General features: G+C 33.9%; 3 long non-coding RNA genes across 3 annotated transcripts in view; 2 read left to right on the top strand and 1 right to left on the bottom strand.

Annotated features, from left to right (window-relative positions):
* LOC144566000 (uncharacterized) overlaps positions 1–17,535 on the top strand; it is a 58,255-nt gene that overhangs the window by 13,614 nt on the left and 27,106 nt on the right. The window lies entirely within an intron of this gene.
* On the top strand, positions 4,686–6,410 carry LOC144566002 (uncharacterized). Its single transcript, XR_013515100.1, has 2 exons — positions 4,686–4,888; positions 5,869–6,410. It is a non-coding gene; the product is annotated as an uncharacterized LOC144566002 (long non-coding RNA).
* Positions 6,842–7,948, bottom strand: LOC144565999 (uncharacterized). The gene is made up of 2 exons (XR_013515097.1): positions 7,672–7,948; positions 6,842–7,196 (listed from the first exon to the last, which is right to left on the bottom strand). It is a non-coding gene; the product is annotated as an uncharacterized LOC144565999 (long non-coding RNA).

Here is a 17,535-nt window from a genome sequence, read left to right as displayed (position 1 = left end):
ATTTCCGACCTGACACACGAGCCCGCATCGTCTGCATTAATTCAAAAGAAGATTTTTTTTTTTGAGTTAATGCAGAGGATACAAATAATCAAGATTATACAAATAATCATTAATTCAAAAGATAATCTTTTCGGTTGATGTATATGAATCGTCTGATTGTAAACGGAGTCCATCTGATCTATGCCTACAACATAGGAGTCTTTAATATTTGTGCATATATATTTCGCATGAATCTTAAAGCTAATTGGACGGTCTATATGTATTAACTCAGAAGAAGATCTTTTTTGAGTTAATGCAAAGGATACAAATTCGGAACACACGCAGAATACTGGCTCTAAATTTGAACAATGCAGAATACCGGCTCTAAATTTGCTACCATAGTTGCTACTATTACATAACAATCTGAATTATTTTTTCTTTTTTAGAAAAATAAAGAGTTTAGCCCTTGTTTGATAAATTAATTTAAAAAAAAAAAATTTGGTGTTGCACTTAAACCTGTTACAAAATGAGAATGAAAAATGACTCAAAACAACAATCTAAATTCTTCGGTATAAATCAAACATGCCAAATCATGCTGTGATTTTTTATGAAGAGTTCTTTGATGTAGGTGTCATGTGAAGTTGACTATTCAGATCATGTGTTATAGTTGTATCGTAATGACAACTATAAGGAAGTGCTGACTTAGTTTCATAAATTTGATTAAATAATGAAAAATATAAACTTCAGTGATATCTCTTTCATAAATGAAAAACAACTTTATGCTGTTAAATTTTTCGAGATAAATTAAGCATTCGTAATTTTTTATTTATTTGATCATGATATATTTACTGGAAATAATTATTTTGGCATCCTATAAATGTAAGAATTAGTATGACAATGCAAATGTGTTTGTTTTTATGTAGATCATTTCATAATCCAAAATTTTAGTCTAGTCCTTTGGACTAAAGTGCAAAGAATTTATACAAGTTAAGTGATAATGTTAGGGCATGATAAAAAAATTTTTATATGATTTATGCACTTCCAGATTCAAGATTGAAAGAATTAGAACCAATCGTACTCTCCTCTTTGATTGCAAAAGTTTAAGGTAGGCTACTAAATTCGGGCCGACAATAAACCAATCGATTGGCCCAGTAAAACCCGGTCCATTAGAAAGGGACAACCGGTTGCTTGACAATCTAAAGAGCAATTGCTTATTTAGTCCCACACAGCTGTTCTATCTTTTCTGAATCTCCGGAGCTCCGCTGACCAATTTACTTTGTATAAAACTAATTCCAAATTTTAAAAATTTTACATGTAAATTCATCACTTGCGAAGTAAATTGGTTTCAACAGTTTAATTTTATTATTTGAAATCAATTTAATAGATTTTGGAGTTAAGCTCACCAAACACATTGGTGAGCTTAAGAACACCCCAGTTCTATTATATATATAGTGCTTGGCTATTCTACTTCCATAAGCATATGAGGGCATATGCTTATAAGTCATTTTTGTGTTTTGAACGTTCAAATGGTCAATCTGAACTGTTAGATGTGATCTCTATATTGAAATGTGCTTGGAGACCAAATTTTACATTTTTTTGAATTTTTTTACTATTTATTAAGCCACTTTGAAAATCGCCGATCCAATAGTGGCTTAACAAAACAGTAAAATTAAAAGCCACCGTTGGATCAGCGATTTTCAAAGTGGCTTAATAAATAGTAAAAAAATTCAGAAAATGTAAAATTTGGTCTCTAAGCACATTTCAATATAGAGATCACATCTAACGGTTTAGATTGACTTTTTGGATTTTGATAATGAAAAAATGACTTATAAGCATATACCCTCATATGCTTATGTAAGTAGAGTAGCCAACCTCATATATATATATATAGAGAGAGAGAGAGAGAGATGGGCTATGGTGCATTGCAATGCATAGGCTCAGGCCTCTTGTGCATTGGACCATAAATTATCGATTCAAAGTCTAAATGACCGATCCAAACCATTCATCTTGTTCACCATAGTAATATGTGCTTGGAGACCAAATTTTACATTTTTTGGAATTTTTTTACTATTTATTAAGTCACTTTGAAAATTGCTGATCTGATGGTCCAGAAATTTTTACTGTTTTTTACTGTTCACCCAGATTTTCAATAAATCTAAAAAAATAGTAAAAAAATTTCAAAAAATGTAAAATTTGGTCTCCAAGCACATATTAATATGGAGAATAAGATGAACGGCTTGGATCGGTCATTTGGACTTTGAATCGATGATTTATGGTCCAATGCACAAGGGGCCTATGTATTGCAATGCACCATAGCCCATCTCTCTCTATATATATATAGAGTCCGGCTAAATTGCTGCTGGCAGCAGTTCTGCCCAAGTGCTGCCGGGGTTATATTTAGCCGTGTGATGTCCAAGCAACAAATCCAAACCGTTAGATGTTTAATTTATATTATAATCTACTTGGAGACCAAATTTTACATTTTTTGGAATTTTTTTACTATTTATTAAGCTGGTTTGAAAACTGTTGATTTCAGTAAATTTCTGCAGCATTGAAATCAGCGGTTTTCAAACCAGCTTAATAAATAGTAAAAAAAAATCCAAAAAATGTAAAATTTAGTCTCTAAGTAGATTATAATATAGATTAAACATCTAACGATTTGGATTTGTTGTTTGGACATCACACGGCTAAATATAACCCCGGCAGCACTTGGGCAGAACTGCTGCCAGCAGCAATTTAGCCGGACTCTCTCTCTCTCTATGAGATATATATATATATATATATATATATATATATATATGGGCTACGGTGAGTTGCGAAGTAAAGCGACTATTTTACTTCACGCTCATATTTTGCTATTTTAAAGTTCAAAACGTCGATCCGAACCGTTCATCTTGTTCTCCATATTGAAATGTGCTTGGAGACCAAATTTTACATTTTTTGGAATTTTTTTACTATTTATTAAGCAATTTTGAAAGTCGCTGATCTGATGGTCTAGAAAATTTTACTATTTTTCACTGTTTACAGCAAAACAACAATTTTCAAAAATGCTTAACAAATAGTAAAAAAATTCCAAAAAATGTAAAATTTGGTCTCCAAGAACATTTCAATATGGATTAAACATCTAACGGTTCGGATCGATCGTTTGGACTTTCAAAATAAAAATACGGCGTGAAGTAGAAATGCGTTTTACTTCGCAACTCACCGTAGCCCATCTCATATATATATATATATATATATATATGAGGGTTCAAATGCACCCAAATTTTTGTGCACCCAAATGCACCCTATCTTTCAAATCCTTTTTCTCCGTTTTCAAAGTCCGAATAGTCAATCCGAACCGTTAGATGCGATCTATATATTAAGATGTGCTTGGAGACCAAATTTTATATTTTTTGGAATTTTTTTACTATTTATTAAGTCACTTTGAAAATTGCTGATTTTACATTTTCTGGACCATTGGATCATGGATTTTCAAAGTGGCTTAATAAATAGTAAAAAAATTCCAAAAAATGTAAAATTTGGTCTCCGAGCACATCTTAATATATAGATTGCATCTAACGGTTCGGATTGACTATTCGGACTTTGAAAACGAAGAAAAAGGATAGGGTGCATTTGGGTGCACAAAAATTTGGGTGCATTTGAACCCTTCTCTCTATATATATATATATAGTAAGGCTTGGGTGCTATGGATAGCATAGAGGGCTACGGTGCTACGACTCAATATTCGAGTTTTCAAAATCCTAACGGTCGATCCGAACCGTTCATCTTGTTCTCCATATTAATATGTGCTTGGAGACCAAATTTTACATTTTTTGAAAAAAATTTACTATTTTTTTAGCTAGGTAGAAAATCACTTGATCTAAAAAATTCTGCACCATTCAGATATTTGATTTTCTACCTATCTAAAAAAATAGTAAAACATTTCCAAAAAATGTAAAATTTGGCCTCCAAACACATATTAATATGGAGAACAAGATGAACAGTTCGGATCGACCGTTAGGATTTTGAAAACTCGAATATTGAGCCGTAGCACCGTAGCTCTCTATGCTATCCATAGCACCCAAGCCTTACTCTATATATATATATGAATATATATATATAGGGTCTGTCTAAATTGCTGCTGGCAGCATTTCGGCAGAGGTGCTGCCGGGGCTATATTTAGCCGTGTGATGTCCAAACAACAAATCCAAACCGTTAGATGTTTAATCTATATTATAATCTACTTGGAGACCAAATTTTACATTTTTTGGAATTTTTTTACTATATATTAAGCTGGTTTGAAAACCGCTGATTTCAGTAAATTTCTGCAGCATTGAAATCAGCGGTTTTCAAACCAGCTTAATATATAGTAAAAAAATTGCAAAAAATGTAAAATTTGGTCTCCAAGTAGATTATAATATAGATTAAACATCTAACGGTTTAGATTTGTCGTTTGAACATCAAAAAATAGAAAAAACAGTGGCAGCACCGCCGGCAGAAATACTGCCGGCAGCAAATTAGCCACAGCATATATATATATATATATATATATAGAGAGAGAGAGATAGGCTAATATGCTTTTAGCAGCATTTCAGCTGAAGTGCTGCCACTTTTTTAACCGTCTGATCTGCTTTGTGATGTGCGCTGTGATAATCAAGCAAATGAATTGACGGAGCGCTCTGTTTATCTCCGTTTGCTAGGTTTATGAAATTAACGCTGAAGGGCTCCTCTCTCGCGTACGATCGTGCCTCATCTCCTCCCCGATCAACCGACCCCTCTCGCACCCGACCTCCCTCTCACGACTCAGTCGCGCCGCACTGGTGGTTCGCCACATCTCCGCCTCGCGGCTCTTTCGAAGTAACTCCCCACTGGCTGCGCCTCTCCTAAATCGCTTTCCGACCATCTCGCCTCTCCCTACCGTATCCAGGTAGTCTCTCTCTCTCTCTCTCTCTCTCAGTATATCTATCTTCTCGTTCCCTTGTCTGGTTGCTATTTATTTGCCCTATTTGGTTGATTTGTGTTATTTTCGTTAATTTGCACAAATTGAAATCCCAAGCTCATAAACAATTTCACGAATGTCAAGTTATCATTTTATTATCACCTTTTCAAACCTTTCAAAGTCCTTTTCTGGTTTAATTTGCTCACAACTGGTACAAGAAAAATTAGGGTTGCCATTAATTTGAGGTTCAAACTCCTAAATTAAGCCCTCATTCTAAATATTAATACTGCCTTAAAATTTATTTGGGAAAGAATTTACAGAACTTAAAATTTTCTTAGTGCAACTTTGTTGGAATTATTTCTCATACTATTAATGTTATTTTTTGCAAATCAGAATTTCCTGATTACTACATTGGAAAAGGTTTAAATATCTGCAAATCATTGGCACAGGTATATGTCAGTATCTATAACTAATGTCTCAAATTATAGATTCTTATAATGAACCAGTATTGATCATTTTGAAGAACCTTTTTGTTTAATTTTATGTGCTAAATTAGTAATCTCAAATTTTATGAGGTTACTTTATAGTACAGCATACATGTGAACCATTATCTATCAAAATTTATTGGTCAGAACTGCAAAGTTTACCCTGGTCCGAAAATATACTTCCAATAATATGTTTATGTATCTACAAATTCATACTGGTACAGATCTCAATTTCTGAAACGCTGCTCCAATTTTGAATGAAGGCCTATGTTTGATTAAAGAACAATTTTCCTTGTTTTGATGGTACCATCTCTGTGAATTTTGTGAATTAGTTTATATACCTTTATAATTATCGTCTAATTTCAATAAAGAACTGTGGTTGGAAACCTCGTGGTCGTACCAATTCAGTGTTGAAATGTTCTTGTTTTTGTTTAATTTTCTGTTCTAAATTAATAATCTCAAACTTTATAATTTTATCTATAGTGAAATGGACGATTTGCTAATAGATGACGAGGATTGAAGAGGTGAAGAGGCCATGGAAGAGGCAGGTTTTGAGCCTCATTTGGGGATGGATTTTCAAGGGTACCGGGTTATATCTGAAAAAAAGATGGAGTGTTAACCGAATGGGTTTCAAGGGTTGTTGATGCTGCTAGTTCCAGTCAAGCCGAAGCAAAGGCAGTTCTTAGAGGATGTGAATTGCTGGCAAAGCATGAAAATGGAGTGGCTTTTGTATTCTCTGATTCAAAAGAAAATTTTCAATCAATTAATGCAGTATGTCCTGACAGACATGATTGGAGGATCATATAGCAAGCTTGATATAGAGAAATATTTGTAAAGCCTACGGGCTGTGAACCAAAAAAAAAATAGAATATTAGGATTATAAAATACTTTAGGCTTCATGAGATGTTATTTTAGGTATAGTGATAGAAGGGGTTTTGGTATAGAGAAGGAAGGAATTTTTTAGGAGTGGCTGATATTGTATAGAATTATAATTAGTTTTATTATGAGTATGTTTTTTTTGGGCATTGTGATTAAATTGTTTATTTGAATGCTGTAAGTTTCCAGTTTTATCTAGTTAAGCGTGTTTTAAATTGTAATGCTTGTGTTTAAGTTATCAATTAAATTAATTCAGTTTTTGTAATATCATATTTTGGTTGAAGAGTACAAGGGTAATATTGTCAATAACATGATTACACCAATTAATTGATACATGGTAACTCTGCCCCTGACAGCTAATATATGGCAATTCATACTTTTTGTAATATCATAAAAGTTCCATGTAATATGAATCTCTCAAACAGAATAATCATACATAAATTTGGAATAATGGTACCAGTTGATCCAAAGATAAACATAGCACCACCATATTTCATATTTGAGGCTGAAGTATACAAGATAAACATTGAAACAGATAACAAGAGTAAACAAAGCATTCGACATGAAATTAGCTACCTCAGAAAGAAAAAAACTTTTAACATCTTTGCAATAACCTTTTCAACCTTCACTGTCAAATTAGCTACCTCAAACAACAACAAGATATTACTATCATTTCTATCTCAAACAGAATACTAAAATATTACTATTCTATACGAAAATAAATCATAGAACAGTATACAAGTAAGATGTCACTATCATTTTCAATACCAAACTATTACTATTCTTTTATATACCAAAATATTACTATTCTATTTTATATCCAAATAGGCACTATCAAAACAAGCTGTCCTCTTTAGTCTAGTACTCACTACCATCTTGAATATTATCTTCACTGTCATCTTCATGTTCGTGTGCCTTGGAAGCATGCATTATGCCTGCACATCAAAAAATAAAATTGAAATTCCGAAGATGAAGGTTAATGACCAAGTGGCATGGGTGAAAATAACATATAATGAATTGAATTAATAAACAACAGAGTAACCCTTATTAACAATGAAAATAACAACAATTAAGCCTAATTAGGTATCTATATGCCTCAGTTATGTTTTACTTGAATTCATGCAATTTATAAATGTTATGCTAAGTGCAAGAAAACTAGTTGCTTAATTGGTAATTATAAATAATCTCAGTTATTACTTATGCTACTTATGTTGCTAAAGGGAACCACTCGTAATCTATGAATATTCCATGATATAAAAATTATAACTAATCTCAATTGTTCCAAGTTAAAACTATATGCTTAATTGGTCCAATTAGGTCTTAACATTATGCTTAATTGGTAAGTGGTCAAACAAGTATATATTTAATTTCAGCTGATACAGCACGGAAATACAGCAGGGAGTTGATTACCTGGATTCTAGAGGGGGGAGATGATTTAGGGAGAGGCGACTCATGCTCAAACAGTGATAGAGAAAGGGGAGTCGATTTAGGATAGGCGCAACCAGCTAGGAGTTGCTTCGAAAGAGGGACGGGCAGAGGTATCGAACAATCGACACGGTGCATCTTAGTCGCGAGAGGGAGGTCAGATCGAGAGAGCGGTGCGAGAGGGGTCGGTTGATCGGGGAGGAGAGGAGGCACGATCGTACGCGAGAGAGAGAGAGAGAGGAGCTCTTCAGCGTTAATTTCATATACCTAGCAAATGGAGATAAACAGAGCGCTCCGTCAATTCATTTACTTGATAATCACAGCGCACATCACAAAGCATATCAGACGGTTAAAAAAGTGGCAGCACTTCAGCTGAAATGCTGCTAAAAGCATATTAGCCTATCTCTATATATATCTCCATTCTATTATTAAGCACGTTGGGTGTCCGATCCGCCAACGGCTACGATTGAGAGATAAAACTTCGGATTTGATCTCAGCTCTTCAATTACATAATTTGTCTTCTTTTGATTAAATGCATCTCTTTTATGTATAGAAGTCTAAATTTAGTTAAAAACATATCCACCACATGTGTTGCCACACGATACGTTACAATTTAAAATAAACAACTTCTGAAATTTAGCTATATATTTATTTGTTTCCTTATTCCTTTATTTCTATATTTTTCCTCTTCAATTGAGAAGACTTCACCTTCCATTTTCTTATTTATTATTTCCTTACTTCTTCGTTTCTATACGAATCACAATGGAAATCATTTTTTTTTAATTTCCTTATTTTTCTTTCTTTGTTTCTATACATATTGGTGTGGGAAATTTAGAATATATTTTCAATATATAATATATCAATGTGTGTGTGTGTGTGTTCTAATTAAATTGGAAACAAAGAAGAATATAAATTGGAACGTGTGTGTGAATATATATTTTTCTTATAATATGTGTGTGTGTATATATATATCCTATACATACAAACGATAACACTTTTTATTTATGTTTTTTTGATATCATATTATATGTTGATATTGAATTGTTGTATGATATTTGATATTAGATTCGAATCGAGCTATTATTTGATATCATTAGTACTTAAAAATAAAGAATCATCACATCATCAAATTGTTATCAGAGATCACGATTAAAGTTAATTAAAAATACATAATCATATAAATTTTCTATTAACATGTGTTTTAATTTTTAGATAATTATTATTTTCATTGATATATTTGTTTCTTATAATATGTTCCCGTTGCAACGCACGGGTATGATACTAGTATATATATATAGAGATAGGCTAATGTGCTTCCATAAGCACTTGGCCTGAAGTGCTGCCACCCTATTTTCAATTTTCCAAAATCCAAACAGTCGATCCGAACCGTTCATCTTGTTCTCCATATTAATATCTGCTTGGAGACCAAATTTTACATTTTTTGGAATTTTTTTGCTATTTATTAAGCCACTTTGAAAATCGCTGATCCAACGGTGGCTTGCCAAACAGTAAAATCAGGGGTTCACCGTTGGATCAGCGATTTTCAAAGTGGCTTAATAAATAGCAAAAAGATTTCAAAAAATGTAAAATTTGGTCTCCAAGCAAATATTAATATGGAGAACAAGATGAACGGTTCGGATCGACTGTTTGGATTTTGGAAAATTGAAAATAGGGTGGCAGCACTTCGGGCCAAGTGCTTATGGAAGCACATTAGCCTATCTCTCTATATATATATATATGAATATGCTAGCATGCTATGCATAGCATAGAGCCCCTCCATGCAACGCCTTGGATTTTGACTTTTCAAAATCCTAACGGTCGATCCGAACCGTTCATCTTGTTCTCCATATTAATATGTATTTGGAGACCAAATTTTACATTTTTTGGAACTTTTTTACTATTTCTTTAAATTTATTGAAAATCGCTGTTTTTTTATGGTCCAGATTTGCTGAAAACAGCGATTTTTAATAAATCTAAAGAAATAGTAAAAAAATTCCAAAAATGTAAAATTTGGTTCCCAAACACATATTAATATGGAGAACAAGATAAATGGTTCGGATCGACCGTTAGGATTTTGAAAAGTTGAAATCCAAGCCGTTGCACGGAGGGGCTCTATGCTATGCATAGCATGCTAGCATATTCATATATATATATATATATGAGGAGGGATCAAGTTACAACAATTTTTGAGTTACAACAAGCATTTTCTACATTTTCAAAGTCCAAATCGTTGATCTAAACCGTTAGATGTGATCTCTACAATAAAATATGCCTAGAGACCAAATTTTACATTTTTTGGAATTTTTTTACTATTTATTAAGATGGGTACAAAATTCAATGGTTTGAATTTGACTAGTTTTTGTACCCATCTTAATAAAGAGTAAAAAAATTCCAAAAAATGTAAAATTTGGTCTCCAAGCACATTTTATTGTAGATATCACATCTAATGGTTTGGATCGACGATTTTGACTTTGAAAATGTAGAAAATGCTTGTTGTAACTCAAAAATTATTGTAACTTGATCCCTCTCTCTCTCTCTCTCTCTCTATATATATATATATATATATATACTGAACCGTTCATCTTGTTCTCCATATTAATATGTGCTTGGAGACCAAATTTTACATTTTTCTGAATTTTTTTACTATTTATTAAGCCACTTTGAAAATTGCTGATCCAACGGTTGCTGCTGATTTTACTGTTTTGTTAAGCCACCGTTGGATCAACAATTTTCAAAGTGGCTTAATAAATAGTAAAAAATTTCAGAAAAATGTAAAATTTGGTCTCCAAGCACATATTAATATGGAGAACAAGATGAACGGTTCAGATCGACTTTTTGGATTTTGAAATTTTAAATTTGGACCATGTGCATATCGGCCCATATGCTACCGAATGCATATTAGTCACTCTCTCTCTCTCTCTCTCTCTCTCTATATATATATATATATATATATATATATATATAGAGTTAGGCTGGGGTGCTATGGATAGCATAGTGGCCTCTATGCTACGGCTCAATATTCGAGTTTTCAAAATCCAAACGGTCGATCCGAACCGTTCATCTTATTCTCCATATTAATATCTGCTTGGAGACCAAATTTTATAATTTTCTGATTTGTTTTACTATTTATTAAGCCACTTTGAAAATCGCTAATCCAACGGTTTTGTTGTTCTAGCAATAATCTTTTTAGTCTATTTGACTAATTTGCAAAAACATACAATTATTGAATTTTACGATTTCTTCTATTTTAGAATTATGCAGGTTCAAGTCAAATGGAATTGCAATATGGAATGCTTGAACTGAAGAAATCATGAAGACTTATCAAGAATGTAAATTGTAAAATCTAAACTTGGTAAAGTGTTTTTGATGTTGTTTCAACAGGATAAAAACGTTGGTAACGTTTGTAAAATGTTATAACGATTATACCTTAAGAAAACGCTGTGAAACAACTTGATCAAAGTCAAAAAAAGTAAAAAAAAGTCAAAAAACGGTGCTGTAACGTTTTAAAACGTTGGTAACGTTTTCTGTAACGTTTTAAAACGTTGGTAACGGTTTAAAACGTTGGTAACGTTTTAATTAATTTCCAAACTTAAGAAATTCCTGATGTTGATCAAGTTTTTACAGTGCAAAACGTTATGTAACGTTTTATAAACGTTGTAACGTTTTTGAAACGTTTGTGTAACGTTTTGGTGCAGCTCTCGGACTTTTGAAGGCTCATAAAACGTTACCAACGTTTCTGGAAAACGTTGTAACGTTTTAGCTCAATCAACTCATTTTTGAGCTGCCACTATAAATAGACCGAAGGGATCACTTTCAAATCTAACCTAGCCGTCCCTAAACTTCAAAAGAGGCGATTTTCTGAGAGCTTGGTTCCACCATTGTTGATTGAGCTTAAAACTTCAATATCTCTCAATCAATCTCAAACAACCTCAAATCCACTTCACTAATCTCTAATTAGATTAGGTTAGAGTGATCTATTGAGTGTTTCTCTTGTTCTTGAGTAGCTCGTGTGACTTCCCTTGGTTGTAAGGGCTCGCCGGCGCTCATCTCTCGTTGGCCGTGACTTCCCGTTTTGTAAGGGCTCACGGTTCACAATTGTAATCCTTTCATATTGGGTAATAGAAAGGCGCACCTAGAAAGAGGTTGCGACGCCCCGGAGACGTAGGCCATTGTTTTGCCGAACTCCGTTATCATCCCGCGTGTCAATTTCTCTAAACTCATATCTTTTACTTTCAATTGCAATTTATTTTCAGTTTTTGTTCAATTAGAGGTGCCCCTTAGTGTAACAAAGTGGTATCAGAGCAAGTTACTCAAATTAAGACACACTTAATTAGAGTTAGATCAACTTGTCAAATGGCACCCTATAGACCCGTGAAGGAACCCCTAATTTTTGGCAATTCGACCAAAAATTTTATGCATTGGAAGAAAACCATGATCAATTATTTAAACATTCTTGAGTTATGGGATGTGGTTAACAAGGGGTATACACCAATATTCACTACCACTACCACCGACATTAAAATCGAGACTCCCGAATCCAAACAAACCAAGAAAGACAATGATCTTGCAATTAATGCCATAATTAACTTGGTTAGTGAATCGGTTGCCTTAATCTTTGGTAGCTCTTCAACCGCAAAAGAAATGTGGGATGCTCTTGTAAACCGGTATGAGGGAAATACCCAAATTAAACGAACCAAATTAACCGGTTTAGAAGCCAAATTTGAAACCTTTAAGGTTGAAGATGGTGAAAGCATTGAGGATATGTATAATAGACTTATGCATATCCAAAATGAATTTACCGAGTTGGGAGAACCGCTTTCTAACAATAAAATTGTAGGGAAGCTATTGAGGATCATGCTCATGAGAGACAAATGGTCCGGCTTGGTGAGTGCGCTAGAAGCAATTCAAGGTACACGTGACTCACTCACATCGGATGACCTCTATGCACACTTACGAAGCTTCGAAGAGAAACTTCGGCAATCCGGAAACCCAAAGCAAAGTTCAAAATTCAAAACCATGGCATTTCCGGCTCAAAACCGAAAACCTTCTAGCTCCTCAAACACTTGTCTCTCAAATGATCAATTTATAAACAAAATTGATCATAAGACCTCCAAAAATACCATTCTCCTATCCAAAATGTTTCAAGACATGCTTGATCTCGAAATAAATTACAACAAGGAACGAGAAGAGAAGAACAAAAGAGTGACGTGCTTCGCATGTCATAGAAAAGGGCACACCACTCAAACTTGCTTCCAATTGGATGGGTACAAGGCCAAGAAAAAGGCTAAAGCTTTGCAAGCCTTATTCTCGGATGAGAGCGAGGCAGAGCAATCCGACACGGAGTCGGAAAATGAACAAGAGACAAACCTTGCATTGATGGCAAGTGTAGATGAAGGTCTCTCGGCAATTGATGTCGACTCGATTATCGCAAGCAAGAATATCACCGATGAGATCACCATCGAATTCCTTAAAGACCTTGTCAAATCAAGAAACATCAACAAGAAAGGTGATGAAATTGAAGCCTCAACTAGCTCCGCTAATGAGGTACATTTAAGTTTTGGTCTTAATGATCTTGATACCGAAGATGAATTGACCGATGAGGAAGAAGGTGGTGAAGAATATAATGATTCAATTGATGAGACCAAACATGACTTGTGTACCAATCGGTTAGAAACCAATGATACAAGCAATTTCACAAATGAGATTCTAACACGGTATGATGATGAACCTAGGTGGCAATCTCTCCTTGATGAGTCCAATAGAATTTTGGTTGAAAATGAAGGTATTATTCAAAAATTGATTGTTAAAAATGACATGTTAGAATGTGAAGTTAGAAATTTAAAAACATCGCACATAGGTGAAATAGGCATATTAAAGGTTAAAGTTCAAACCTTAGAGACCGAAAATAGGGCATTAAGGTCTCCTAGTGAATCTTCAAATGTCACTAGTCTAGATCCTTATTATGTGAGTAATTTGATACATGATCAATCTTATCATAAAATAGATAGAGTTGGTTTTGGATTTGAGAAGGGTAAATCCTCATTTAAATCCAATCACATACAAGGCCCAAAAGAAAAAGGGGAACATTCTCAAACTTCAAGTATTCCAAATGCCAAACTTAAGTTTAATTGTGAGCAATACTCAACTTATCAATTCTTTACCAAAAAAGGTTTAACTCCCTTGAACAAGGAGTCATCCAAATTGAAGTCTTCTCATGCCTCAAATGCTAAACAAGATAAAAAGTCACCAAATTATGCATTTAGGTATAAGTACAATAAAAGAAATTTCAAGAACAAAAATACTTTTCAAAATAGTGATAAGAACATGTTTAATCCAAAGGGGTCAAACAAAACTTATTTCAAAGGACCCGATGGATGGTTTTATGAACTTAAAAATAAAAATGCTTTACAAAACCAAACTCAAAGAAATGGTGTAGCTAGAGATGTTCCCCAACATCACAATCGATTTGATTTCAACAAAACTAAGAGTGTCACATCTAAAGTTGCAAATAGGTCTCATGATAGTCATAGGTGTAGCATGCATGAAATTAAGCATCAATATCAATCCACTTTCAAGCAAGGTTCTATTGCTCAAAAGCCATCAATTACATTTTGTAATTATTGTTGCAAAATTGGCCATACCTCCTTAGATTGTAGGTTTAGGAATGGAGACAACAACCCAAATGTTGTTTGGGTTTCTAAAGCTAAAATAGCTTAAGTTTATACTAAATCTCCCCTAATTTATTCAAATTGCTAAGAACAAATGGGGAGATTAAACAAGGTAGGAGTGTTTGATTAAATCTCGTAATGAAAATGCTTGGATCATTGATAGTTGTTGCACACAAATTTTATGGATTATCCAAACTCTGAATGATTATGAAATTCGCTTCCGCAACATACCAATTATGTGTGACAACACTAGTGCTAAAATGATTTTCAAAATGTGGTTCCTCACTCTAGAACTAAAAACTCATATATATCGACACCAAAAACCAAATTGTCAATATTTTCACGAAATCCTTGAATTGTTGAGTCTTATGAATTGTGAACTTGTTAAGGGTTTGAATGCAAAAATGTTAATTGCTTGAATTGCTATATCTTAGTTAATTTGGTATTTGTTGTTGGTATGTATGAGATGTATGAATTATTTGAATTGTGTGAATTGATAACTTGTCAAGAGTTAAATTGCAAAATTTGTGAATGAGTAGAATTGTATATCTTAGAATCTTGACAAGTTGTGTGATATATTGATATGCATTGAATTGATTTGTCGATTGATAATCATTGCTTTAAAATTGCGACATTTAAATGGATTTGTAAAATGTTTGACATGAAGTATTAGAGTAATCCCTCAATTTTATCTCATTTGTGAATTATCGGCATCATATTACTAAATTGAGGGGGAGTGCATATTTTGAGGGGGAGCACTTTTAATTTGTGCTAATTTTTCTCCCTTTCGTCGATTTCCAAAAGGGGGAGAAATGGCTTGACATGCAAAATCACAATTGGGTGAACCAATTTGAAATTTTTTCAATTTATGCACTTACTCGCATTGTATGTTTTTGCAAATCGTCAAAAGGGGGAGATTGTTGTTCTAGCAATAATCTTTTTAGTCTATTTGACTAATTTGCAAAAACATACAATTATTGAATTTTACGATTTCTTCTATTTTAGAATTATGCAGGTTCAAGTCAAATGGAATTGCAATATGGAATACTTGAACTGAAGAAATCATGAAGACTTATCAAGAATGTAAATTGTAAAATCTAAACTTGGTAAAGTGTTTTTGATGTTGTTTCAATAGGATAAAAACGTTGGTAACGTTTGTAAAACGTTATAACGATTATACCTTAAGAAAACGCTGTGAAACAACTCGATCAAAGTCAAAAAAAGTCAAAAAAAGTCAAAAAACGGTGCTGTAACGTTTTAAAACGTTGGTAACGTTTTCTGTAACGTTTTAAAACGTTGGTAACGTTTTAAAACGTTGGTAACGGTTTAAAACGTTGGTAACGTTTTAATTAATTTCCAAACTTAAGAAATTCCTGATTTTGATCAAGTTTTTACAGTGCAAAACGTTATGTAACGTTTTATAAACGTTGTAACGTTTTTGAAACGTTTGTGTAACGTTTTGGTGCAGCTCTCGGACTTTTGAAGGCTCATAAAACGTTACCAACGTTTCTGGAAAACGTTGTAACGTTTTAGCTCAATCAACTCATTTTTGAGCTGCCACTATAAATAGACCGAAGGGATCACTTTCAAATCTAACCTAGCCGTCCCTAAACTTCAAAAGAGGCGATTTTCTGAGAGCTTGGTTCCACCATTGTTGATTGAGCTTAAAACTTCAATATCTCTCAATCAATCTCAAACAACCTCAAATCCACTTCACTAATCTCTAATTAGATTAGGTTAGAGTGATCTATTGAGTGTTTCTCTTGTTCTTGAGTAGCTCGTGTGACTTCCCTTGGTTGTAAGGGCTCGCCGGCGCTCATCTCTCGTTGGCCGTGACTTCCCGTTTTGTAAGGGCTCACGGTTCACAATTGTAATCCTTTCATATTGGGTAATAGAAAGGCGCACCTAGAAAGAGGTTGCGACGCCCCGGAGACGTAGGCCATTGTTTTGCCGAACTCCGTTATCATCCCGCGTGTCAATTTCTCTAAACTCATCTCTTTTACTTTCAATTGCAATTTATTTTCAGTTTTTGTTCAATTAGAGGTGCCCCTTAGTGTAACAGGTTTTACTGTTTTGTGCAGCCACCGTTGGATCAACAATTTTGTAAAATACTTAATAAATAGTAAAAAAATTCAGAAAAATGTAAAATTTGGTCTCCAAGCAGATATTAATATGGAGAATAAGATGAACGGTTCGGATCGACCGTTTGGATTTTGAAAACTCGAATATTGAGCCGTAGCATAGAGGCCACTATGCTATCCATAGCACCCCAGCCTAACTCTATATATATATATATATATGAGGAGGGATCAAGTTACAACAATTTTTGAGTTACAACAAGTTACCACAACTATTTTCTACATTTTCAAAGTCCAAATCGTCAATCCAAACCGTTAGATGTGATCTCTACAATAAAATGTGTTTGGAGACCAAATTTTACATTTTTTGGAACTTTTTTACTATTTATTAAGATGGGTACAAAATTCAATGGTCTGAATTTGACTAGTTTTTGTACCCATCTTAATAAATAGCAGTGTTCTAAATAGCGTGCTATAGCGTTTTTGGACCCTAAACGCTAAGCTATGCATAATAACGCGCTATTTGAGCTATGGACGCTATAGCGATAATAGCGGTCTGCTATTGTCACACCCCAAATCCACCGGGGGTCTGACAGCCTGCCGCGTGTATAAATCAATCGTCACATATACACGCAAGGCAGTGGATCTTTTATATGCATTACCAATATCCTCATTCGCTGCGTCCGTGTAATGAACCTGAAAATAATCGGGGAGAGGGGGTGAGAATAAATTCTTAGTGCGAAATTTGCCACAGTTTAGATTATTGGACTTGCAATCAAACTCTATATTCAACAATGAAACCCAAACAATAACAGTTCAAACAGATATATATAATCATAAATAACAGAATGCCAATGCTCGACAACAGTTTAATCAACCTGAAACACAGTTTACGGAATTTCCAAGATGAATTTCAAACACAACATATATTTTGGCTTAACTCAATTCATTAGCTCAATTCAATAGGGCTTGTAGCAATTACAGATGTTCTTTCGAGCTGAACCATTATCAAACCCACATCTGTAGGGTTACTGACACCTACATATGGCCAACCGCTGGACCCTTTATCTGACACCCATCTGCAATCGCTTGGCTTAACAGTT

Source organism: Carex rostrata, chromosome 15, assembly GCF_964058835.1.
Source record: "Carex rostrata chromosome 15, lpCarRost1.2, whole genome shotgun sequence".
Lineage (NCBI taxonomy): Eukaryota > Viridiplantae > Streptophyta > Magnoliopsida > Poales > Cyperaceae > Carex > Carex rostrata.
Note: the sequence above shows the minus strand (reverse complement) of the source record. Positions and strands in the feature narration are given on the sequence as shown.